The sequence below is a fragment of the Lagopus muta genome, chromosome 1 (assembly GCF_023343835.1).
Source record: "Lagopus muta isolate bLagMut1 chromosome 1, bLagMut1 primary, whole genome shotgun sequence".
NCBI classification, from domain to species: domain Eukaryota; kingdom Metazoa; phylum Chordata; class Aves; order Galliformes; family Phasianidae; genus Lagopus; species Lagopus muta.
The window spans coordinates 189,288,211-189,314,874 of record NC_064433.1 but is presented as its reverse complement, the minus strand read 5'-3'; the positions used below and the strand labels follow the sequence as shown (position 1 = coordinate 189,314,874).

General features: G+C 36.1%; 1 protein-coding gene across 1 annotated transcript in view; it reads right to left on the bottom strand.

Annotated features, from left to right (window-relative positions):
- Positions 1-26,664, bottom strand: part of TENM4 (teneurin transmembrane protein 4) — a 1,593,907-nt gene that overhangs the window by 1,391,261 nt on the left and 175,982 nt on the right. Inside the window, exon 2 of the mRNA XM_048933792.1 lies at positions 3,261-3,310. The gene's annotated coding sequence lies outside the window, so the exon portion shown is untranslated. The remainder of the gene's footprint in view (positions 1-3,260; positions 3,311-26,664) is intronic.

Below are 26,664 nucleotides of genomic sequence, written 5' to 3'. Positions count from 1 at the left end.
AATTGCTGTGGTATCACAGAGTCATAGATTGATTGAGGTGGGAAGGGACCTCTGGAAGACATCTGGCCCAACTTCCCTGCTCAAGCAGAATGCCTAGAACAGGCTGCCCAGGATCATGCTTATGTGGCTCTTGAATAATTCCAAGGATGGAGATTCCACCACCTCCTGGAAAACCTGCTTTAGTATTCCATCAACCACACAGTAGATTTGGTTCTTCACACTTGGATGGAACTTCTCTTGTTTCAATTTGTGCTCACTGCATTCTGCCTTATCACTGAGCAACATCCAAAAGAGTCTGGCTTTTCTACTTTTCATTGCATTATATTCAACATTTCCTTGTAAAAACAGGAAAACACACACACACACTAATGCTTCACATAAAATAAGTAGATAAATATTGCATTTTTTGAAAGTCATGTTCCGACATGGCTTACAAATGCCCTAAAAAAGATGTTGAGATAGGAACTAAAGGAAAATGAAAGTGTTATGAATATACTGACATGATTAAAACCAGGAAGTTACTGTGTCTTGTTTATGGGTAGTTCAAACCAAATAAAGTGCTCAGAATCAGTCTGTTTATCAGAGGTGTTAGTCAGGAAGGAGAGACAACTCTTGAGAATAACTTTCATCAGAAATAGAATGAATTGCCCTCTGGAGATGCTTCTTTAACCTCACTGGCTAAGAGAAGAGCCTATTCCTCACTTCACATTACCATGTTAGCTAGGAAGAAAATAGGGTTAGCTCATAAAACAGCCTTTTTTTTTTTTTTTTTTTTGTAGTTAATGAATTGCAATGAGTTGAACAAGAATAAGGCAGCACTACAAATACTGATGGAATAAAAGTTGAAATGGTTAGAGAAAAAAAAAAATTGCAAAAGCATTACAGTATTACTGAACACTATTATTCCATTAAAACTACTTGAGTACAACTATAATAAATTTGTGACTGTAAGATGAGAACCTGGATCTGGCCCTTTATCTAATGCTCTAACAATGTGTGCATCGCCATCATAAAATATAATGGGTCAACAGACATTCTGCAAATGGAGCACATGCCCCACCACGCTTCTCCTTCCCATGCAAGAGAAGTCTTTTCTCCAATATAATGGGGCTGATGTCCACCATTCTGCCAACTGAGAGTAGCCTTTGTTTTCAAATCTCAGATCATGGTGGACGTTATACAATGCGTGTCATTTTTAACTTGCACAGTTCAGTACAAAATCCAGTTCAACAGCAAGTGTCTTTGTAGAGGTTGTAGAATTGATATACTGACATAGACTTATCTAAATTCAGCTGGATTATATCCAGGTTGAGAGAGATCTCTGACATACACACTTGGAAACTTCTCAGATCTTAGATGTTGTTCAACTAGATAGCAAAATGTAGAATATACATAAGAACACTCAGCTTAACATTTTCAAGTGAACTTTCTTACTTTGATTCTGGCAACATTTTCTATTCCTTCTTGAAGCCTTCTGTGGGCTATTTCCAGAGGAATGAGCCCCCAGCATAAAAGCACCACAGCCCTGAATCAGACTGGATCATAGAATCTCTGAAGTAGAGATTCTTTGCAGGCAAGAGAGAGGCAAAAAACAAGCCAACAATACTGCATCATTTGCTGCTTGATTTGATTTCTGGTCAGCAATGCAATTTCCTAAAAATGAACTGTGACATTTCCTACAGCTGCTTCCTGAGCATATAAAAAAGGATTCAGGTAGCTTGGGACTGCCATAAGGGAAAATGTTTACATGCTCTAGGCCTGTAAACAGTGCAAGGAAAAAAAATACCCAATTCAACTATGTGATGAAATTCAATTATATTGATTCTCTTTCAGCAAAACAGAAAGAACATTATGTTTAAAAAATGCATGGCAAGAAGCCATTCTTGTTATCATTTGATAATTTGAAATAAACATTATCCATTCTCAATGTGGGTTTAAGATTGCAATCTTGTGTTGAACAGATGTTGAACTTAATAGAAAAATGGGTTAAAAATGGCATCTTTTTGATGGCATTTCATGCTTATGTTTTAATAAAGCCACCTGTGTAACCTTCCTTTAAACAGTAGTTTCTTTTTTAACATGTATACAATTTTATTCCTTTGATTTGATTGACTAGCTCAGTCAATCTTTTCACTGGAAAAAGAGCTCTAAACACATCAATGAAACAATAGAAAACTAATAACAATGCCCCTTAGTTGAGGCAATTTAATAGAAGTGGATCTACATTTTTTATAGCACATTACATATATTTTGTTTCTGTCATTTACTTGGACTATATTTTTCACAGCAAAATCTCATAATGTTTTATGCAAATATTCTGTCAAGGATCAATAAGCAAGCTGTTTTGATGGCTTCTCTTTGTATAACATGTTCAGATTATTTGAATCAACCTCTTGTGATGACAGTGATAAAGGATGCCTCATGCTTTGAGTGCAAAAGCAGCTTAAAATAATTATATTTGCATTGTATGGTAAGATATTGTACTGTATATTAAATTGGAAAAATACCTGTTTAGTGTCTCATTTACATTGATAATTATTTTAGTAGTTTTTTTTTTCTTTTATTGTTTCTTCAAAATACTAAAAGAACTACTTGATGGCATATACTTTACTTTTCATTATATCAAAAGTTAACTAAAAACATTAAGAACAATAGTTATATATATAACTATAAACATAGTTACCAGAGATAATAGTAACTGCTTCAATATAATAAATATATTTCAATTCAGCAAATTCTTAATTTTATAACAGAATTATCAAGCCAGCTACTACTGAAACTGACTGAAAGCTTTCCTTTGAATGGATGGAAGACAACCAGGACCTGACAAATGTCTTGACACAACAGCAATATCTCTAAACCCATCAGCTTTTAAATACTGCATATGTATCATAACGCTGACACCGCATGCACTTCTGCCAAGACAGTTTATGAGTTTTCGGAATGACAGATGAACTACACTGCTAAGCGTTCTGCAGCAACATTTCCAACATGTTCAGAGATGCGTACAATTTACCTGAGTCTAAGTGTGTTGCAAAGGAAGAAGGTGAAGACAAAACATTTTGCTCAAGTGTGGATACCAATTTGCAAAGGCAAACATTTGCTTCTGAATCCATGATTGCACGTTATGCAGGTATTAAATTGGATTTATGTTAGAAGTAAATTGGATGTTAAGGTAGCATTAAAGAAACAATTTAATAAAAACATTCAAAACAAGTTGGAAGTATTGAATTAAAATGATTTAAACCAAAATGACTTACCAATCCATCAGTAATATTTTAATGCAAGTTTTCTCAACAGCAATTGGAGCCTAGGGAAAGAAGAGAAATTTGTCTCATTTCCTCTTACAGGAAAATAGTAGTCAGAAGAAGATTCAGATACCTCAGGTCAGTGAAGTCATCTCAAGCACATCAGTGCATATCCCCTTGTACTTGAGATAACACAGATTTACACCAGAAAGGCACACAATCACAGGTAGTAATGCAGATAGTCAGGTTGTTGGTTTTATGTCATCCTTTCAAAAGTTATATTTGAAATAAATTATCTATTTCATAAATTGCCGTGAAACCATCAAAGTACACAAAATTGGATTTCTGAAATTTCTGAGGCAAATTATAGTAGTTAAGCAGTTTCCTATGATCATAGGATACATGGGTAAGTTAGGCATTCCAAATTAATTTCTGCTCTTTGGCAAGTCCTTGATTGTACATAACTTCTATTTTTATCAGACAAATTCAACAAAATGTATTAAACACAATCATAATCTTGTAGTGACAAAGAGGGCTACCATAAAGACCAGTTGAATATGCCCCTTAATGCCATACATTTGAAACACAATTCCATATAAAGAGAGAAATCCATACGCATAAAACCACAGAATAGCTTAGGAAGGAACCTCAAAGGTTCCAACCCCTGTGCTGTGGACAGGGAATGCATACATATGTGCATTTTGACTTATACATGCATTCACTTCTGTATGTATAGATATTTATTTATACATATTTATGCTTTATATACATTAGTCAAAATGAACTGCTACCCTGAAAAGAAAAATAAAAAAATATAATTTCTGATTTAGTGTTTAATTTAATGATTTGAAAGTTTATCGAAAGCAGACTGGAGTAGAAATATTTCAACATATTTTTGAAGTTTCAACTCAGAATACAACTACAACATTTAAATCAACTCAGGTATTAAAGAATGAAGTTCACTAAATCGACAGAAAATTTCATAATAAAATTGCCACTGACTTTAACAAATTGAGACTCAAGTCCCGGTTTTAGAAATAAACAGTACCTATTTACACTTGTCAAGGAAAACAAAACAAAACGAAACACCCACCACAAACAAATGTCACATTTGCTCAGGGTAGAATTTTTTCATAATCAAGGATATTTTAGCAAATGACATACTGTATCAAGTGATCAGCAAACAGAAAACCTGCATATTTTGCCCTCCTCTGAAATGTGGCATTTTTGTTCATAATTAAACTCTAGCTGAAAAACGGTACTTACAGTAGCAAAGTGAAACATTCCTGCCTCATAAAATATATGCATAATTACTGAGTCTAATCTCTTAGTCCCATTCCATAGACATCATCCAGCTCTCCACAAAGTTGTTGTGAGTCTGGTAATTTATTATTAGAAAATAGATTATAATAATAAATGTAAATAAATACATAATAATAAAAGCAAATAAACATAATAATAAAAGTAAAATTCCAAGATGTTGATGGGAATAAGTGCATTAGACATTGTGCACAGAGAGAAAAAAGCTGTCTATTTACTCAGGTGGTCTTCTATTCAAAAACTGATTGACCTAACAAAAGTTGATATGTCACATAAAAAAATCACAGCTAAAGTGAACACGTCACTGCTTAAGTCAACACCAAAATATTTAATTTAATTAGAAACAAAATTAATGAGGCCAGTGAAGATTCTAAATATTATGAGGCTGAAAACATTGTTATTTGTAAATGCAATGTTAAACAAACTTCTTCAAATCCATTATTTCTGAACATAAAGATAGCTAAATAAGATGAAATGTTCTGTAGGGGCTGTGGAGGGAAGGCAGCTGTCACTAAAAGCATTATAGAAATTTAAATGGTGTCAATGGTAAAATATGGCACTCCACAAAATGTAATCTCTGCTCTGTTTCCCTTTAATACCACTCACTGCATTAGACCTGTAGTCTCTGTAGAAAGGCATTATACCTTATCTGAAGAAATCCCACTCAATCTCCTTCACAAGCAGATAATGACAGAAAACATCCCTAACAGCATTAGTCAGTCACAAATACTGATATGCATTATGGGATTCTATTCCAACATCATTTCAGGCTTTTATGGTTCAGAACTTTAATGAATTAGATTGTGTTTCTAGTAGGAGGCTGTATGGTGTAAGGACATCAAATAAACACCTACTTCAATTGCATATTTTCAAGATTTTCACAAATTCTTTCCATCAAAGATGATCACATCATAACATTACATAAATTAATGTAAAATAATAATAATAATAATTATTATTATTATTATAAAATCCAGTTATTAACCAGGCTAAGTGCTGTATTTTATTAAATGATACTAGTAATGGTTAATTCTAATGGAGATCAGAAATGCTAAATTTGAGGACATCAGTCTTGCAGGCTTTTATGAGTCCACTTGCTTTATTTCTACTTTGCATTGTATTAGGCTTTCAAAGCCTACTCTGAGGCTGTATAAGGTGGAAGCAGATATGCATCACTATTTGTCTGAATTACCCCATAATTCAGACTGAACTCTGAACAATTCAGTAAGAGCAGCATCAAACTGAAGAACAAGCCTTCTAATAATAAAATGGAACTGAAATGGAGGCATGAAAACCGGAATGAGAGAACTTACAGAAAAATCAAGAAAAAACGAATACTATTGATGGACAGTTGATATATGCTGTGGGAAATTTCCCAAAAGGCAGCTGACCATCTACATGGAATTTAAGAAAGTAGGGCAGAAGAAAGTAATATAAGATTTAATGCAGACTTGATTGCCATGAAGTGCTCTAACTTTCTAAATAGGGTTTGCACTCTCAGAATTTTTTTTTTTTTAATCTATTATGAAGAAAATTAAGGCTAAGATACAGATACAAATTGCTTTCACTAGAATAATCAACTCTACTGTAAGATCATGAGGAGTCTGCTTTCAGATGAGTAGCTGATAAGTTCATGGAAAGGGTTGTTTATGAAGTACTACTTGATTATTATTATTATGATCACATCATAATATCACATAAAATTACTGCATTTTATGCTTAGAAAACAAGATACAAATTGCTACAATTTTAGCCTCTCTTTTCAGTCTCTGTGTTATTTAAATAATTATGTGTGTGAGTGATTAAAATGTATCTCTTATTACTGTTATCTTGACTATTTATTTGAATCTGTTTTTCCAATATACTATGAAAACTACCAAATATACAAGTCAAATATTTTCTCTTATTATAATCTGCAAATAGAGTTAGTACTGGGGTTTCTCAAAGAGACACGAAGATTACGTTCTACTTAAAAAATTCACAATAGCTTATATAGTCTCTGTTAAAGTCAAATAATATTTAGGATTGTTTTATATATTAATTACACACAAGTGAAGTAAATAACACATTAGCCTAATCAAATAGATGTTCTGAAGAATGTCCAGACAGTAAAAGTTGCATTTGACTCAGGGAACTACACAGAATCATAATTACCAAGGTTGGAAAAGACCTCCAAGATCATCCAGTCCAGCCATTCCCTTACCAATAACATACCCCACCAAACCTGTCCCTTAGTACAACTTCTAAATATTTATTGAACACCTCATATCTGTCAGCTTCGCCTCAGTCACTGGGAAGGTGATGGAGCAACACATCCTAGAAACCATTTCAAGGCACTTGAAGGACAACAAAATTATCAGGAATCATTATGGTTTCACCAAAGGGAAGTCATACCTGACCCACTTGATACGTTTCTGTAATAATATGACTAGGTTGATAATGATATAAGGAAAAGATTCTTCACTGTGAGGATGGTTGGGTACTGGAACAGACTCCCTAAGGAAGTGGTCATGGCACTGAGCTTAACAGAATTCAAGAAGCATACTGACAACATTCAGACAAAGGATCTGATTTTCAGGTGGTCTTTTGTGGGCACAGGAGTTGGACACACTGATCCTTATGTGTCCTTTCCAACTCAGAATAATCTGTGACTCAGTGAGTGCACCCTAAATAAGTTTGTAGGTAATACAAGACTTGGAGGAGAGGTTGTTGCAGCAGCATAGCATGCTGCCATCCAGAAGAACCTCAAAAGGCTGGAGGCATGGGCTGACAGGGACATGGGGAAGTGAAGAGTCCTGCATATGGGGAGGAACAATATCACACATTGTGGCCACCTGCCTGGTAAGCAGCTATGCAGAAAAGAACATAAGGGGTTTTTGTGACATGAATCTGCAACACGCTCTTGCCAGAAAAACCCATTGTAATAACAAGGAAAGAGCAAACTGACTAAATACGTTAAGATTAATAAATCACAAAGAACATTTTCAGCGAATCTACCATGTGCAAGAAAGTCTGTTGGAAAAGTTGAAGTATGACACCCTCCCCACATTGTGCGTCGGCTGTGAACCAATGCTAGTTCTGCTTTAAGAGCAGTATTCCTGTATTAGCAGCATTAGGTTAATTAGCCACATAGGAAACATTTAAAATGATAAATAATATTATTGTTATAATATGCTGCATTTCAGATTGCTCATACAGTCTCAAATCAGTCTTTTGGGGCATACATATTACAAAAATTCTTAATTAAAACAGCTGAGACTCATTCAATTCACAGAATAAGTGAGGGCAAGGAGGTGTAATTACTATTATAGAGACAGTTATTTCTGCATTAATTGAATGTTGATGATTCAGATCACTCAGTCCTCAAACATATTTCCACGCAGAGAAAAAAGCACATTATCAGCTTCTCTGATTATTCTGAAAAACCCCAAAAATCTGTTGATGTGAGGGAAGTTCATTTGCTTCTTAAATACGTAATCCAAAGACCATTGCCTTACACTTCTGGAAGACTATAATGCTAGGATTAATGTAACCAACCTTAAGCCAGCTGAAAATTGGGCTCTAGGCAACCCAATCTAGTGCCTGATTTAGTGGCTGGCAACCCTATTCACGGTATGGGGTTTGGAACCAGATGATCTTTGAGGTCCCTTCCAACACAAGCCATTCCATGATTCTATAAACCAGGTTTCTAATTTATCTCCATCAATAGTGAAGAGACAGTCTCTTTCAGTGAACACTTCCTCCAATCTTGGTAAGTAGATGAATAAAATAAATTAGGCATTATCTGAACATTCCTGTCTTGATCAACTGACCCTGATGACTAGCTGGAACAAGACCTCTAACATTCACATGGTTAATAAGATACTTTCCTTGCATGTGCTACTATGTGTTCAGAAGGAAACATTAAGTGGCCCTATGAAAATTGCCAGCATTTTTGTAAGGATGGTGCAATTGATATGCTCATAAAAGCATTCAGGGAAAGTGAGGAAGTCCTGGTTCATTTGTCAGCAAAGAACATCGCTGTTCCACTATAATAGTTATTTGCTGTTAAAATTAAGATTGAATAATCATCTCCACTGAACAGAATATCTAATTATTACTAATCAGACAGTCAGTGATCCTGATATAAGCCTATTGTAGGCTCTGCATGCTACAGAAGCATACATATGTAAAATTGAAATGCAAATGATTCAATCCACAATAAACAAAAGGAAAAATTCTGAATATTACTTCAAATATACATAAGTAATTGATAGCCTGTTACTAGGTAATTAGGAATTTATGATAAACACTTTAACAAGAATAACACTTAGGTTTCAGAGAGAAAAATATCAAGATAGAAATTTTACTGAAACTTCAATCAGTTTCCAAAATTACAAGTAAAAAAAAAAACATGTGGATTATATCAGGCTACCCTCGTGTAACTGCAGTTCTATGCTTTTTCATGGCACTGGAGCCCCATATATTTAGCATATTTAGCATCTAAATTCAATTTTTAGTATATGAAAAGTTTTGACATAATTCATATAATCAACAGCACACACCTTTTCCTGACCTGGAAACTTCCCAGCTCAGAAGGCATCAAAAACTGAGCTAGCGGAAAGAAGGGGAAAAACTCTTTAGTAAGGTCTGTTATGACTGAACATGTGGAAATGGCTTAAAGCTCAGGGAGCATGGTTTTAAGTTAGATACAAGGAAAAATCTTATACAATGAGGGTGGTGAGGCATTGGAACCGAATACCTAGTGTTGCAGTTGATGTCCTGTCCATGGAGATTTTCAAGGTGAGCTTGGATCAGGCCATGGGCAACCTGATATTTTAAACAGATATGTTTGCTGCTCTTCTTTGATTTTTATTCTTATTTTTTATGCCTCTGGACAGTGTCTATTTTGTGGTTTTTTGCTTCTTGCATGGATCTTCTTGGGGATTGCTATGTCCTTGCTTTCTGCAGAAGAGTAACTCACCATGGGGATGCAAAGATCTCAATTTTGCCTCACCCTGAAAGTCCTCCTGCACTCTCTGGAGACCTCCTGGATTCAGGATATTATAAGAAGTAGAAAATAATTGGTGTCTTTTAATATTCTCTTCATGAAACATACATATGTATTTTTTTCCTTCTGTGAGAGGATTAAGTATTGTTATTGGCCTAATCATCCTTCTCTTCATTATCATTATGGTAGCAGGAGGTTTTTGCTGAAATTTCCACGCACAACCGGTTTACAGCCAGAAGATAAGAAAAAAAAATTAAATGCTTGAATAAATGGGAGGGATGAGGAGGCCTGAGGCATGTTTTGGCTGCAGATTCACTGTAACATATAAAGACATGAGCTTATTTTAAATACACTTTCTCAGGTATCAGAGCAGTCTGGCCACAGGTCCTCAAAGGAGACCATGAGCTAATTTTCTTTATTAAGAAACAAAAAAATTGGTCTATATATTGCTCACTTCTTCCTTGGTTAAACTGTTTTCAGTGAGCTGGGGACGGTTATGCATGCGCAGCACTGAGGTGCTGACAAAGTTTGGTGCTAACAAACTTGGTATGAATCACATTTATACTTGCAGAGATAAAGGCAAAACCTAATGGAATAACATGCAAGAAATCCTGGATTCCATCAAAATGCAGGGATCTGAAGAATAAATTATATCTGTCTGCTAAAGAAATTCCTTCATCCTAAATTACTGACCATGAAGCAAACTCTGTGCAGTTTCCCATATTGCAGCATCCAAGCCCAAGACATTGAGTGCTTTCAGGAAGAAAAGCACAGGTGTAGTGTGAATTTATGTTAAAGGTATCCATCTGCCAAACAGATGTTTCAAGCTGTAAAAGCTGAGAAATGCCAACTAGGTTTTGCTGGTCTTTAGTTTTGCAGTATCAAGAATTAATCAAAGGAGTATTTGGGCAGCTCCCGGACCACTCCTTGAATGGGTCTTTGGGTAGCTCAAGGATGACTCTGAGCTTTTGCCTTCCCTTTAGCTGTAATTGGTAAGCCTTTACAATGCCTCTGGATCTTCTGTTATCACTTTTTGATTTAAAAAAATCACATATTTTCTACTTCAAGTGTAAAGCCAGGTAGGTATGTTTAAAAAGAAAACTTGAGATTTGTTCAACATCACTGATTAGTTGTCCTCTTTCAGAAAAGGACCTCTACTTTGTCAACATAAAGGCATAATTATCTATCTTTCTCAGATCCTGTTTAAACAATAAATGACTGCATACTGAAGGATTCACAAATGTTAAGGGTTAAAGACACCACTGCCATCAAAATTTCGTGGTTTCATTCAATGACACTGTATGGAGCTCCACAGTGTGTATTTAGCTCAATTTTTATACCAGAAAGGCTTCCATTCTTGATTTAAAAACAGAGATGCTGAGAAAAATTATCACTTATTCTGATATGTTCTTTTTTTTTTTTTTTTTACTAATGCCCTCTGGCAAACACTTCTAAATATGTACATCTTATTTCTAATTCTGCCTTACCAGTTTCTTTTATCCACCATTTTCTTTTGTATTTCTTTACTACATCACAATGTCAAGAGAGCACAGATTTGGTAATAGTAGTATAAGAAATCTTACTGTCTCCAGTCTCACAGGCATAACAAAATTGAAACTACAGAAAAGTTGATGGTTTTCCTATCTGATAAAAAGCATTTGTATGGTGGGGTGTTTTTTTTTTGTTGTTGTTGTTTGTTTGTTTTTGTTTTTCAGAGCTGTGCAAAATTTCTCAAAGCTGCTGATAGCAGTGGTTCCTATAGAAAAGCAATGCAAACAAGAATTCTTATGAGATTCCTGAAGCATTACAAGCAGAAAGAGTGGGAAAGCTTTCCTATCTCTTTGTATTTGCTATTATACTCTTCCATTCACATTTAGGGAAATAAATAAACAAACAACCCTTTAAAAATAATCTCCCTTTCTGTAAAGTCAATAGCTTATATTCTGACACTATTAATGTATTTACTTGTTGATTATTCACAGTATTCATGCTTAGAGACATTTTTTGAAAACAGCATGCACTGTGTTTCATTCTCCGTCAAAGACGCTACAGAGCTTCTCTTTCCAAAGGGCCTTTATTTGGATATGTAGGAAAAACTGGTAATTACATTATCTAAACTTTCAAGAATGGACAAAGAGGGAATTAAGAGACTCACTAATTTTCATTTTGAACAGAGTAAATTACCTTATATTATTATTATACTGCCCCATGGCTGTCTTGATTAAGCACTTTTCGAACTCCTGTTAAGTTTATCTTCTGAATCCCTGTGCTCAGTAAGGATGTCCACAATGTAATGGAGAGCACAAGATTGAGAAAGTAAGGACATTTGTCTGAACAAGCAGCTACATTATAATGTATGATTTTTTGGGGAAGATTTTATAGTGACCTTAAAAAGAATATTTTTCAGAGCAGTTCCAGAGTATTGGCTACTAATGCATGCATTGGACTCACAGGATGAAAAACACATCTTTTTCATTTGCTTCTCATTATATTCCCTGTTAAATACTGGCAGTAGTATTACCCACGGATATTTTTAAGTTTCTTCTTTTGTAGTTAAATTCATAAATCTCTGTAACTATAAATGTATCTCAAGGTCAGAGTTACTACAATAACCTATTCATTTTGTTTTCCTTTCACTAAATCCATTATCTGAACAAATCATTAGGTGACCTTTTTAGTTACAGCAATTCAATAAAACTTACATTAGATGAAGTTTCAGGAACATTAGTCTAATGTGCTTTAAAAGATCACCTTCTCTGAGCAATATAATAAGTTTGTGTGAAAAGCATAAAGCATGTAATATGTAATAAAATCTGGCCTTTAATGAACCATCTAGAAAAAAAAAAAAAAGACTTGTGTTATAATTCAACAGAAAACCTCCCTTAATTAATGGATAAAGAAGCCAATAGTATCTGCTGGATGTTATTTTTTATTATAAATTCAGCTTGTTTTTCTTTTTTTAATTGTATGCTCTTGATTTATGCTGCTCAAGAAATTGCAGTCTAAATGACCTTGGGAACAAGAGTAATATGCTATGAAAAGCAATACTTACAGCTAATTAAAAGGGCTCTCTGATTATCAGTTAGCATCAACTGCACTGGTGCATAATTTTCCAAAGTGGCAATCATGATTCTAAATTTAATAAATTGACTTAGATGTTTGATAGCTGCTGATTTTCTCTGGCAGATGCAAGACTATGAAATACCTTTGGCCAAGCAGATAAATAATCAATAAAACTTAGTTCCAAAATCAAGTAGGAAGTTTGTATCAAAGAAGTTTACACAGGCTCACTAAAATCCATGATGTCCATTAAGAAAACAAAACATTGAATCCAATTCTCCTTGCAACTGAACTGGAAATGATCAACTAAAAACGAGCTGGAAATATCTATGTCTGATATTTTTAGAAGGAGAAAGCCAGTTTAAGCTTTCTTTTCAAGTCAGTCTAAAGATGCCTATATGCAGAAAGAGCATCAGTAGTGACTTTCTACCAGTTCACCATCAGGCATTTCTCCTGCAGATATACGCACACAAGAACATGAACAACATTGATTGAAGGTCATGACACAAAAAAAGTCTTAAACTAAGTTTGCATTGCTAAAGCATCAAAGTAGGGTGTATTAAGCAGACCTGTACTCATTCCATCTATAGGCATTTCATTTAGCTCCCTGTTTTTGAAATAGCTCGTGGCTGGAAACATTTCAGGATATTCACTTAGTTCTTATTCCAGAGTAATATTTTCTTTTTCCTATTCATTCTGTCTACAACTCATCTGAGACAGACACATGAAAATATGTAAAAAAATACAGGAAATGTTTCATAGCTTGCAAACAATAAACAATTAGTAAATGTAACAAAACTACTCCAATTCAACAACAGATAGATGATGTGCAAAGATATAGACCAAAAATGGCAACTAAATACTCAGTTTTTTTTCAGTTTGTACCTCCAGTAGGCAAAATTGTTCTATCACATTATAAATTTAAGTATACCATAAGGCCATATGGCTTTCAAGAATAACTGGTTTTTTGTATTTATTTGTTTTATTTACCTGTAATGAAGTCAATTTCATCATTTTTTTCATCTAACCTCACACATACACCACTCCCAAATCATCAAACAATGCATTAAAAGAGCAGTGTTATAGTCCTTTGAATAACCTGCCAACAACTTTGACAAATTTCTTCAAAAACTCTGAAGAATTAGAAAAATATGGTCTTTTGTTATGCATGATCCTGATGGACCAAATCAAAGAACTGGATAGCTAATTTTCCAACATCTTACACTAGCCATGAGTCATTACTTTAAATACCATATAAAAGGAGATTTTAGTAATGGATTTTGTTCATAATCTTTTATTTCCCTGAGAAACCTCTGATGTATGTTTTTTTGAGATGTTCTCTCGTGGCACTTTTCTTCCTAGAAGCAGTGCTTTTCTTGAAGTTTTATTAGTTATTGTCAAGCAAATTATTGAAATATGTTTAACAACCTGTTAATTTTACCATGCTGTTCTGTGTAATTTAAGGGAGTCATATAACTGGCTATTAAATAGATGTTTAAAATGCACTACACTACATGCTGATAGAGGTAAGCCTCTGATGTATGGATATTTTCCTTGAGTGAAGAAATAGAAATCCACCTATGTGGCAAAGAAAAAAAAAAAAAGACATTCATGAGATTAATTTTCAGACTCTTATTATCTAAGCTATCTCTATTTTTCATTAATACCTAAAATATCCATATAATTTCATATGCATCCCTTTTTACTCATTAGAGAATTAAATACCACATCATCAAAAGTTGTTTTCTTTCCTCTTCTTGTTCCTAATAATAGCATTTTAAATTAGAAAAATAATGGCCTCATTTTACTATTTTCTAAGTCAACCATTTTTCCCTTGTTAGATAAATTCCTTAAAATTATTAATTTGTGTAGACAACAATAATGAAAAGCTGCACCATTCTAATTATATTTATTTTCCCTAGGCAACTAGGCAGCTAATTGTTTGAATTACTAAGTTAAAAAGAAATGTTAAATAACAGGAATGCCAGCATTGCCAATGACTTCAATGGGAGCAGTACTGAGTTCATAATCAGCTCTTTAATTGCAAAATTCACTCACAAGGCCTGTGAGATTTTTAGATTCCACTTGTCTTTTAGAGTGCTTAATGAGCCTCAGGCATTTTGCAGTCTTTGAGGTGGACTTTTGAATTTCCACCATAAAAAATGTGTTTGATTTGAATTTCCTTTTCCAAATGTATTTATGCTGCTCTTGGTGGAATAGATATATTCAGTTGCATTTCTGAATGATGCACATTCACAAGTACTGCAACATATCTCAAATTGGTGATAGCAATTGTTTAGCTGTGCAAAAAAGCTTTCCAATTTTCATGAAAGCCTCCACTGTCAATACAAGCTGGGGGAATAATGGGTTGAGCACAGCCCTACCAGAAAGGACCTGGGAGGTACTGGTCGATGGGAAACTGCGCATGAACCATCACTGTGCCCTTACAGACCAGAAAGCCAACTGTGTGCCAGGGTGCATCAAAAGAAGTATGGCCAGCAGGGCAAGGGAGGTGATCCTGTCCCTCTACTCTGCTCTGGTGATGCCTCACCTGGAGTACTGCATCCAGATGTAGAGTTCTAGATACAGGTGAGACATGGACCTGCTGGAGTACATCCAGAGGAGGGCCACAAAAATGATCCAGGGGATAGAACATCTCAGTTATGAGGACAGGCTGAGAGAGCCGAGGCTGTTCAACCTGGGGAAAAGAAGGCTCCAAGGAGACCTGACAATGGCCTTTCACTATTTAAAATGGATCAGTGAGAAGGAATGGGACGAATTCTTCATCAGGGTCTGTTGTGAGAGGGCAAGGGGAATGGTTTCAAACTAAAAAAACTTTATATGCTAAAAAAAAAAAAAAAACTTAAAGAGATTTAGATTGGATATAAGAAAGAAGTTTTTTACTATAAGAGTGATGAGGCACTGGCACAGGTTTCCCAGAGAGATGGTGGTTATCTCATCCCTGGAGACCTTCAGGGTAAGACTGGATAGGGCTCTGAGCAATCTGACTGAGCTTCAGGCATCTCTGGTCACCCCTGGTAGGAGGTGATGGACTAGATGACCTGTAAAAGTCCCTTCCAATTCAAATGATTCTATGATGCTAGGCAGACTGATATATATATTACATATACATTTATATCAGTCTGCCCTTATATTCTGATATCTGGCTATTTTCAGAGTGATTACGACACTGGAATCATTCAGCGTCAGCTTTGAAATTCTTTACCTAGGACTAAGTTGTCACTTGGCTTAGAAACTGCAGGTGTTAGAAAACTGGTCAAGCTTGCAGTATTTCTTTGTTGAGTTCACTGTAGAGGTTTGAATTCTCTAATGTAAAAACTCTGATCAACAAAATTAACAATTTATAATAGTAATTTTAGCTTTTCAGATACATATTTTTATCAAAGATCTTTTCTGACTATGGTGAACTTCCTATTAAAAAGGGAAGTCGAAGAAGAGCATCCCAGTTTCCCAATAATTTGGTAACTTTGCATCAAGAAGTGTAAAATTGGTTCGGAGGGCGTGGAGGTGATGGGTTGATGGTTGGACTAGAGTATTTTCAAATGTTAACATTTTCATGATTTTATGATTCATAAAAATCTGTTATATTCCCTAAAATACATTTGACAAACCAGATTTCTTATGTCAAAGGAAAGCACTGCAAGCAAGATGTTAGTAGGAGGCTTTTCTCCATTTCAGTTTTTTTCAGGAAATGTTACAAAATTTTAAAGACAAATTGGGACAAAAATTCAGATACCCTCTTATAATTTATTTGTTATAACATTATAGCTTGACTGAAATAAACCAGGATTAATACAGTATGAATAATTAATGATGGCCCTCCAGCTGAACAACTATTTTTAAAGGCTGTATCTTTTCAAAATAAACATGAAGGGAAAAGTCAGATATTAACATTCAACAGTAATCAAACTCCTCGGGAACAATTATAATCCCTGTCTAAGACTAACACAACTTGAAAAAAAAAATATCTATTTTTTTTTTTCCTCAAACCTTATTTCTGGCACTAGAATAAATCGACACGTATGATTTTCAGAATGCATTGATGATTTAAGTGCTACAAATAGTTGCATATGTAACAGAGATGGCAAGGAAAAAAATGTCAAATTTCTCAAAGACTTTACAACTGTTGATCCAAAATGCAAAGTGCTTGGCAACTTAAAGGATGAAGCTGTGTTTACTAATTTTCTAGCTGGGAGGTTAAATAGGAAGGAATAAACTCTGAAACATATGTGAGCAGTCTGGCTTACTCACTACTGCAAGTCCCCAAACAGCTGGTGTAGAGAAAACCTACTGCTGTGTATTGCTGAGCTACTGATGGGGATGAAGAGAAGCAAAGTCAGTAATAGTTTTCAAAGCTCTCTCCCGTAAACGCGTGCTCTTCAGGAAAAATCTCCATGTGGTCTGGCCTTTTACTGGAAACAAGAACAGCTAGGGTTTTTAACAGATGCTATGTTGACTTGCATATTCATAAAGGGTGATGAAAATTAATTTCTGAATTCCAAGTTAATAGATCGGTGAAGCTTAGAGGGGCTGAGAACACTTACTTTATGAACAACAAAGTGAGATAGAAGCCTATTGTTACTTGTATATTTAGAGACAAGAGTAAGGAAGTAACAGGAGGCACCACAACACAGTGACAGTCATTTGTCTGAACTGTATGGTCAAGGCAAAGGATGGAGACACTGACACAGATGAGACAGGACTACATAGCAGGGACCCACAGAATCACAGAATCACAGAATCACAAGGTTGGAAACAACCTACAAGATCATCTAGTCCAACCACCCTCCCATTCCTATCAGTGCCACAAGCTACTAAACCATCTCTCGTAGCTCCCAGACAGCTCGCCGCCAGCAGCGTCCCAGTTCTTCTCTGTCTAGCAGCGTCTACTCTAGAAAACAGAGGTTCTTGTTTTATCCAACTTATACAACCTGTTGTATCCTCCATGTACTTTGCAACCACTTCAACTGATGATGAGCAAGTCCAAGGGATCAGGGCAACACTTGTAACCAAGCCCAAGAAATCTTTTGTAGCAACTGTGTAACAATTATCTTTCCCTTCTCCCCCTCCGCCTTCCCCCTTGCTTGTTTGTTGTTTCCTTTTTTTTTTCTCCCTTTTCTTTTCCTTACCACCGTGGAGGGTCACTTACGCTTCATTTCAAGCAATTTTTGAGCTATGGGGTGGTGTGAGAATCCTTTGTTTTTTGGCTCAGAGCTTGCTTCCTGAGGTATTTCTTGTGATAAGACTCACTTGTCTAGGAGATGAGTGATGGGTGTTGTCGTGTGGCAATCAACATCACTGTATGGACAATTTTAGCTGTTTACTGGCAGAAGATCTAGCCTGTGACCAAATAACTCAGCTTGCGATGACAGATTGGGGGATGATACCATTGTATCCTCTGAAGGCAAGATACAAGTGGGCACCTCCCTGCTCCCTCTTATCTGCTGTTGAGGCCTGGAAGATGGGAACAAAAGGAGTTCCTGCTGAGATCCCAAAGCCAGAAGCTGTCACTCCAAGGAGAGCTGACTCAACCACTTTGGACTTACACATAAGTTGGTACTACCATTGAAAAGTGGCCATCATCACCGTGATCACCGTCATCGTCAACAGAACAACAATGCCCGATGACCCACCACTACTGAAGATCAGTGACTGAGCAATGAACCTTGCTGGATCCATGGTGGTGACTATCTCCCTCCTGCTTCCTATAGAGATTCCTTGCTTCTTTTTTTCTAGCTTTTCTATCGCTCTCCTTCATTTCCCCATTGCCCTAATTCATAATAGTGTCCATCCTCCTCTTCCCATCTCCCTGATTAAGATCTGTAATAAACTGGTCAGACCCACATTTAAGATCTGTAATAAACTGGTCAGACCAACATTTGAACCATTGTTTCTTAATCTCACTCCAGGTATACAGATATTAAAATAATCTCATCTCCCTCTTATAAATTGGAGCAAGACACCTTCACTATCACTTGAGTAAAAGCCTGACCCAGAAGATTTTGAGCCATCTGTGCTTTGCTACAATCTTGATGAAGACAGATGCAAAAACTGAAACAAAAATCTGAATCAATGTAAAAAAAAACATTAAGAAAAAACAACAGCATCAGAATAGCTGATAGTAGCTTTTTTTTTTTTTTTTTTTTTTTTTTTTTTTTTTTAATCTGTAGCCCTCTGGCTAGTTATGCCACCTGAACCACAAGTCCATTCCTCTGTTTTACTTACTACATTCAGTATATCCTCTAGCACAAAATCTTTTTTTTTTTTTTCTTTCATTTTCTTTTTAATGTAATAATTCGTTATATTCAAAATTCTCCTTTTCAGCACTGGTCAAATGGTATTTTTTCCTTCTTGTTTCCCTTCTTTTCTTTCTCTCCATCTGCTTCTCTCTACCTGCATAGTCAGTTATCTGCATATGCATGAGACATCACATTTCTTACATGACACTGTGAATTCTTTCTTTTGTCTTCTTCTACTTTTTTGATATACACCAATATGTTTTTCATTATAAGAGCAGCCTGAATCATATAAAAAATGCACAGACCAGATCTGGAGATCAGCAAATGCAGAGAAAATAAAATATTCCTTCGTAGACCTATTATCCAGATATTTCTCTAATTATATTTCAAAGCTGTTACATTCTTAAGTTCCTGAAACAATCTGGATATGAAAGGCCTTTAAATTTTGTTATTAGTGGTAATTTATTTTTTATTCAATTTTCATACTTTTTTTTTCAGGTTGAAGAATTGTCATTTATTTATCATTTTATCCTCATATAAGAAATATTTTCCTCATAATTTTGTGCTTCTTCTGTAGCTTTTTTTTTTTTTTTTTTTTTTTTTTTTTTTTTTTAAGTGGAGGCCTACATTTAGAAATGAAAACAAAATGCAAGGTTTAAGTTATTATTATTATGGCTTTTTTTAATTACATATTGTTATTCTCTGGTTTATTTCTCTGATTTTTATTATGATAATTGCTATAATTCTGCACATCTTGAACCAGACTAAAACTTTAACTACTGATAATTTGCATGAGATGTCTTCCATTATTTCATAGTAGATTTCCATACCCAGAATCTGCTGATTTCTGACATCTCCCATATCTCCTGAGATTCTCAGAATTAAGTTCAGCAACAAGAAATTTACTGCAAATCATAATCATAGAATGGCCTGGGTTGAAAAGGATCACAGTGATCACCTAGATTCAAGCCTCCTGTTATGTCCAGGGTCGCCTACCAGCAGACCAGGCTGTCCAGAACCACATCCAGCCTGGCCTTGAATGCCTCCAGGGATAGGGCATCCACAACTTCCTTGGGCAACCTGTTCCAGTGCTTCACCATCCTCTGTGTGATAAACTTCCTCCTAGTATCTAATCTAAACCTCTTCTCTCTCAGTTTAAAACCATCCTCCCTTGTTCTATCACTATCCACTCTCGCAAATCATCTGCTTCCAATTCCCTACTATAATCAGGAACATCTCTCTCTAAATAAGGTTGCTCACAGTACCATCCAGCCTGACCTTGAATGCCTTCAGGAATGGGGTGTCCACAACCTCCAGATACCTCCAGGTATCCTCAACCTGTTCCAGTGTCTCACCACCCTCTGAGTAAATAATTTCTTCCTAATATCTCATCTAAATCTATCCTCTTCCAGTTTAAAACCATTTCCCCTCATCCCTTCACTACCTGCTTTTATAAAAATTCCCTCCCCAGCTTTCCTGTAGGCCTCCTGCATGGTCATCCAGAACATGGCTTGTCTTCCGCATTACTGTCACCACTGCTGAAATGCACCACCCACCACCACTCACTGTGCCAACATCCACTGCTTCATCTCCATAAACATTCAGTAAGTGTTGATGAATGTTAATGTGTGATTTTTTTTTTTTTCTGCATGAAGGAATTAAATGACACACCTTTGCTTCATCCATATTTCCATGTCAGACACCGTTCTGCCAGACTGCCTTTCTGCTGCTTTCAGTCACATGGCAAAAAAAATGTAATGGAATATTGGCAGGAAGTTTCCACCTTTACTGTCATACCACAAGCATCTGTTTGTGATACTAGCCAACAAAATAAAATATGAGGCATTACTTTTGGAGCAGCCCTCATATTTAAACAATTTTGTCTATATGAAAGGTATAAAGTAAAGAAAGAAAGAAAAGAAAAAATAAAGTAAAAAGTAAAAAAAAAAAAAAAGTCTAATTATCTCCTGCAGAGGAATTAGATAATGAGAAGCACTTTGCACTTTCCTTTTCCCCAGCCCCTAATCCTAATGCATTATCCCTAGGAGTTTCTGCTATTTCCTTTGCAGTTCCAGCAATACTTTGTTTACCTGCTTTATAATGATTACCTGCTGTTTTTTTCATCAGGTTGTCTCATCTTGAACAGAGCACACATACTGCTAATTTTAATTAAGGATAACTGAAGTACTATGCATTTTCTATTTTATCCAATCTGGTAACAATCAATGCAATTTACCCCACAGCTGTGTATCTAGGGTGCTACTGCTTCAGGGCAGCTCCTCTACCTCCAAAGGTATGAAGAAAGTGAGCTCTGGATCAGAAGGAAGAATTATAAGTATGGAATGGGTAATTATGGGTCTGAAAAACCAAGGTCATGCTAGATCATCACAAATTTTTAGAAATCTTTAGGTGGACAGCCAAGTATTAGCGCTATAATTCAAAGTGCTGCCTTACTGCTCTCTTACTTAGAAGTAAATAACTTTCATCCAAACAGACAAAGGTTACCTTTTTCCTTTTGTCCTCCATTCAGAGATTCAAAATCCATTCCATGAATCACAACTTAAAGAACATTAATGGTACCTGCTGAAGTCTGTACACTGAAAAGTACTGAGAAGTACAGGAGGAACATTGCATGTGGTGAAAAATGCCTCTGAATGCTCTCCTATGCATGTGTGTGCAACTTTTTATTGTCCATTATAGGTTTTACAAAATTGCTGACTGAAAAAACCCAGAAAGTAAAATCTGCATAAATCTGCCTTGCATAGGTCTGTTGTGTAGTTATGCTCCCCAGTTCTCCTTCCATTAGGATCAAACACATCAACACTCCTTGCCCCGTATGCCATGTTTGTAAATCAAGAGACAGAGAATCTGCATAAAATGGCTGAGGGTTGAAGCACATCTGGGTCCCTCTGGCTCAACTCTGTCTCAGCAGGGATACTCAGAGCAGGCTGCCCAGCACCACGTTCAGGGGATTTTTGGAGATATCCGGGGAGGAGACTCCAGACCCTCTCTGGGTCACTTTGCACAGAAGTACGATTTGATGTCCTGAGGGACCTCCTGGACTTCAGGCTATACCCAGGACCCCTGGGCCCCATTGACAGAAGCTTAGTCACACAACTATTGACATCAACAGGCTGATATTTCAATTTTGAGACCTCAGTGTATCTTGAAGAGAATATCATTAGGAGATTTAAAGAGAAAAAACCTCAATAGAGAATGATAGAGTCCTTTAGGTTGGAAAAGAACATATTGCTCTCTACAACTCCATGAAAGGAGGTTGTAGTGAAGAGGGGGTAAATTTCTTCTCCCAGGTCACAGCGATAGGATGAGAGGTAATGATCTTAAGTTATGCCAGGGGAGGTTGAGCTTGGATATTAGGAAAAAATCTTTTCTCCAAAAGAGTAGTGAGGCATTAGAACAGGCTGCCCAGAGAAGTGGAGGAGTCAACATCCCTGGAAGTGTTTAGAAAATGTGTAGGTGTGGCAGTGAGTAACATGGTTTAGTGGGCATGGTGGTGATGGGTTGATGGTTGAACTTAGTGGTCTTTTACCACCCTAATGATTCTCTAATTCTATAATTCTACAATCGTTACATTATCATTACATTATCAATACACATAAATCAACCTGGCCTACCGAGTTTCACTGCTACACCATGTCTACACATCTCTTATATACTCCAAGGAATAGGGAGACAGACCATCTTTGTAGTCGTAGAGGTCTGTCTCTTTTTCAACAGAAACACTTAAAATATTAATAATGCTAACACTAATAATGATAAATCCAGTTTCTAAACTGGCAAAACTTTCTCCATAATATAATATGTGGGGAAGAAAAAAAAGTTAGTTATCTGTAGTCTGATAACTAAGCAACCAAATTAACTTGAAGGTTTTTTTTTATCCCATATTTTTCAGTCAGATGTAACCCCTGAATATTTCAATAAGGCATGATAACTATTTTGGTGCCAGCTATCTTCAGCCGTGGTGGAAAGTATGGCATAGAAGCATACTAAGAGTATCTGCATTGTCCAGCTTTGCGGTTTGTGTGGACAGACAGTAATGCATTAAACTGCCCAGCCAGATGTGCAGAGCAGCCTCAAACTGCCTGTTTAGCCATCTGATTGAAAAAACAAGGCTTCTGTATGACTTGATAGCTATTAACTTACATTAATTTAGAGAGTGAAAGCAAGCAATTTACATTATCAAACATGAGGACATGGATGATGAATAATCTGACCGCTGTTATAAGGAAAATTTCTCCTTTCGGGGAAATATAAAAATATTCACACCAGAATTTGGCAGGACATTAGAGTTAATCGCCACTATTCTTCATGTAATCTTAAATGATCACAAACAGTCAGGACCTCCAATTTACATCTCATTTACAAGATAGCATCTCTTAGCAGCATGGGACTTCCTAATACGCTCTCAACTATGGAATGATTAAAGATTTATTCTTGCAGTACGTAGCTTTTCACAGTCTAACCTTACTTACATCTGCTGCAATTACAAAATGAAGATGCTTAGACTGCACTTACAGAAAAACAAGGCTGTGTTTACACTTGAGTAGTTTTTTTTTCCTTCAAGAGAGTAAAACAGAACCTTATGAGGGAGAACAGCATTCTCTTTTCCTTCTAGCAAAATTTGACAAAAACTGCCATGCTAGTCTGTCTCTGAAGCACTCTCCAGCAAAGCAGATGATCAGAGCAGATGCACACAGCTTGTCTGATACCTTGCTGCTTCAATAATTTTCATTACAGTAATTGTTGCTTAATGCTGGTATAATTTGTTGCTCAAAGAAAACAATTTTTGTTTCCTTTAATACCATTACTGATGCTGCCTTTTTTCCTGGAAGTTCCAGGGTCTCTCTCACCCACAGAACAGCTTGGAAGTGAAACTGACTTTCCAACCCTGAAAGAAAGCAGAAGGCCAGGGATGTCTGTGCATGAGGTTGATGTGAAAAGCCATCAAATTAGAGATAGCTGTACATATGCACAGTTCATGCTGTATATCAACAGACATCAGCTTGGCAAGTGTTGGAGTAGCAGTCATACATTTACATGAAATGTGACTCTTTTACATTGACAACTAAATTTGATTAATGGTAGCAAGAAGTAAAAAGGCAATTTGCATAAAATACACTTCACAGTAAAAGCAATTTCATATCCATGAAGCACATTACTTGGAACTATTTTTTTCCCAAGCTCACTGTTCTTAGAAAAGAATGTATATATCACATATATTTAAATAGTGAAAAAAAAAAAAAAAAAAAAAAAATCATAGATTAATAGAATCATAGAATGGCTGACGTTGGAAAAGACATTTAAGATCATTGAGTTTCAAGCCCCCTACTGTGGGCTGGTTGCCCCCACACCAGATCACACTGCCCAGGGCTCCATCTGACCTGGCCTTGAGCGCTTCCAGGGATGAGACATCCACAATGTCCCTGAGTAACCTGTGCCAGTGCCTCATCACTCTCTGGTAGAGAATTTCTTCCTAACATCTAACCTTAATCTTCCCTCTTTTATTTTAAAGCCATTCTCCCTCTTTCTATCACTTTTAGATGGTGCAATAAGTCATTTATTGGGGTTGGACTCGATGATCACTGGAGGTCCCTTCCAACCCCTACAATTCTGTGATTCTGTGATTTATCCTACTGCTTTCAGTTGGAAGGCCACAGTGAGATCTCTCCAAAGCCAAAGAACAAGCTCGTCTCCTTCAACCTTTCTTTGTAGGAAAGGTGTTCCAGCCCTCTGAGCAACTTTGTGCTCTAGACCCAATCCAATGGCTCCACATCTTTCTTGCTCTGGGAACAATATATGCAAGAATATATGTATGTTATGTACATATATGTATCTTCACCCTTAGTTTAAGTACTTTCTAAATGTTCAAAGGCCATCTCATCTCTACTTACATCTTCTCTTTCCAATCATTTAAGGAGGGTTTTTAAGATGACACTAGTTGGACTGTAGCTTGAGACCCAAGTAGAATTTATTCTCTGGTTTGGAAAACATCGGTCAGGCTCAGGACTTTGTCCGCAATACCCCCTACAGTTTGCCATTGTAAAGATCTGGTATTTTGCAGGCAAAAACTTGTCAGACTAACTCTCAAAATAAAGGAGTTTCACAGTATACCCTTGAGACTTCTTTTTCAGTCTTTGCAGGCTAATACATTCCTTATATCCTCTGTCTCAGATGACAGAACCAAGAAAGGACATGAGTCTTAAATATATATTATTAAAAAGAAAAAAATCCGATATAACTGGTCACAGGGTGGTAATTTCCTCACTCTTCAGGGAATGCTGTTAAATTCTAAGGCATCCACAGATGGTATGGATACAGTTTTCCAAGTCTTACTCTTCAATGATACACATAAAGGATGAAATGTCATGGGGACCAATACACAATTAACTGGACAGTGATTAGTATATTTTCATGAGGAAGCAAAAGTCACCCAAAATTGCACAAGCACATTTTTTTGATCTTCGCTAATAAATTGATCTGCAAAACTATCAACTTCCCTCAGGTGCTGTCTTGGCAAGAAGTATCCTTGAACAATGTAGAAGTCCCACAGTTCCTCAAACTCTGTCAGGGTTTCTATGGCTGATCAGAATGCAGAACAGATGAATGAAGAACAAATGACAATTAATAAAAGAGCTTACACTGAATTAAACAACTGCAGCCACATGAATAAACATAGTCATATATACATGCAAAAATAGCAGAGTTTGAACCATTTAAGATCTCTCATATGAAATATTTTCTCTGCTGTTATTACCCAGATGAATGTTTACTTTAATGATTTCCCATGCACCAGATTAACAGCATGAGGATGATAAATATGAATGTTATTTAAAAAGATTAATCTCTTCAACCTATAAAAGCCACAAACTTCAATGTTTTTGCTGGTTTGACAATCTGTCACTAACTGGCTTGCCCTTTCCCCCATTCCCAAAAGAAGAACACGGTCTCATATTTAGATGTGGGATTTATCTGGCTTTCTTAAAGTGTTGGAAGAACATTTCCATTATATAAATAGCATTATCCTATACAAATATTGGTCATTTCTTGGTTCAGTGCCCAGAAAAGATATGCCCTGTAGCTTTCTGTTCTGCATAACAGGTGCTCTGTTAAGTACGCTGCCTTCTTTCATCATGCAGTAACCTTCAGTAAATCAGGATAATTTACAGTGTAAGTTCTGCTCTCTGAAACCTGCTGCTGTAACAAAATTCCAAGATGATGTGGTGAAATTCTGTTAAATGCAGTGCAATAGTGTGAATCACCAAATTTGAAATGAATAAGCCTTGTAGTGCCTCAGGCATGACATTTTAGTGGCTGAAGAATTTGACATTGTATGCATTCTGAGTATCTATAATCCTATAGTTATCCTGACAGCAGAGAATTTCTGCTCAATAACAGCTTCTATAGAGAGGAAATTATTAAAATACACTGCACATATTCAGCAAGTAAAATAAGTTTCAAAATTGGATCTAGTTTTTACATGTATATAGCATCCAATTGACGACTCTGACCCATTTTTTTTTTCTGTATTTTCTTGCTCTCTAAAGCTTTCACATCTGCAGATCTTATCTCTTCAAGAAATGTTAAGGACTCCACAGAGATTGGTTTTCTTTCAGACAAAATTTTCAGGGATGAACATGAGTATCAAACTCCATAGAGATGGAGCTGGCATAAATGAAAGCACATACTGCTGTGATTGAGAGCTTCCTGTAAGCTTCACTTGTGTATCCTTGGTGTTTGTTTTTGTCCTATAACTTATCATGAAGGA